Below are 947 nucleotides of genomic sequence, written 5' to 3'. Positions count from 1 at the left end.
TTATTTTGTGGTCTAGAGTTATTATTACCCATGTATTGAACTTGTTCCTCCTCGGTGCTAGGGTTGAAGGATTGATATTATGTGTGCACTCCTCCTGTATTTGCATCAGACCTCATCACTAGATGTAACTAAGTAGAACTACACAAACCGTCAATCTTTTTATTTAAAAGTTCTACCTGATTTGATAGCATAGTGATCGCGTTAAGGTTGAAAACACAGGCTACTTTTGTCAATTTTGTTCTCATGACTTGCCACTGATAGTATTCTGTGACATCTCTTCAATAAATTCGTAAGCCTCTTCAAGTGTTTTGTTGTTCAAAGTTCCACCAACGGCTGCGTCGATAAGTTGCCTTGTTGAGGGGTTCACACCATTGTAAAACGTCTGAACCTATAGCCATAGATGTAACCCATAGTGAGGGCACCTTCTCAATAGATCCTTGTATCTCTCTCATGCATCATAGAGTGTTTCTAGATCCATCTGAACAAAAGAAGAGATATCATTCCTCAACTTAGCCGTTTTAGCCGACAGAAAATTTTTGAGTAAAAATTTCTCGGTCATTTGTTCCCAAGTAGTGATTGACCCTCGTGGTAACGAGTTCAACCATTGTTTAGCCTTATTCCTCAACGAAAAATCAAATAACCGAAGACGAATGGCATCATCAGAAACGCCATTGATTTTAAACGTGTCATAAAATTCTAGAAAATTTGCCAAATGATTGTTTGGATCCTTATCCTGCAAACCATCAAACTGAACAAACTGTTGTATCATTTGAATTGTGTTAGGTTTCAGTTCAAAATTATTTGCAGCAATGGCAGGCCTAACTATACTCGACTCAGTTCCTGTTAAATTAGGTTTAGCATAATCATACATAGTGCGCGAGCAGGATTCTGATTTACTGGACCAGCAGCAATGGCAAGAGGTAGCGAATTTTTTAGATTTTCAGCCA

The 947-nt window shown here is 38.2% G+C and overlaps 1 non-coding gene across 1 annotated transcript; it reads left to right on the top strand.

Moving 5' to 3' along the window:
* Positions 1 to 404: 404 nt before the first annotated feature.
* On the top strand, positions 405 to 511 carry LOC121210422 (small nucleolar RNA R71). Its single transcript, XR_005905537.1, has one exon. It is a non-coding gene; the product is annotated as a small nucleolar RNA R71 (small nucleolar RNA).
* The last annotated feature ends 436 nt before the right edge of the window (positions 512 to 947 follow it).

The sequence above is a fragment of the Gossypium hirsutum genome, chromosome A11 (genome assembly GCF_007990345.1).
Source record: "Gossypium hirsutum isolate 1008001.06 chromosome A11, Gossypium_hirsutum_v2.1, whole genome shotgun sequence".
In the NCBI taxonomy this organism is placed as follows: Eukaryota; Viridiplantae; Streptophyta; class Magnoliopsida; order Malvales; family Malvaceae; genus Gossypium; species Gossypium hirsutum.
This window is presented reverse-complemented; position numbering and strand designations above follow the sequence as displayed.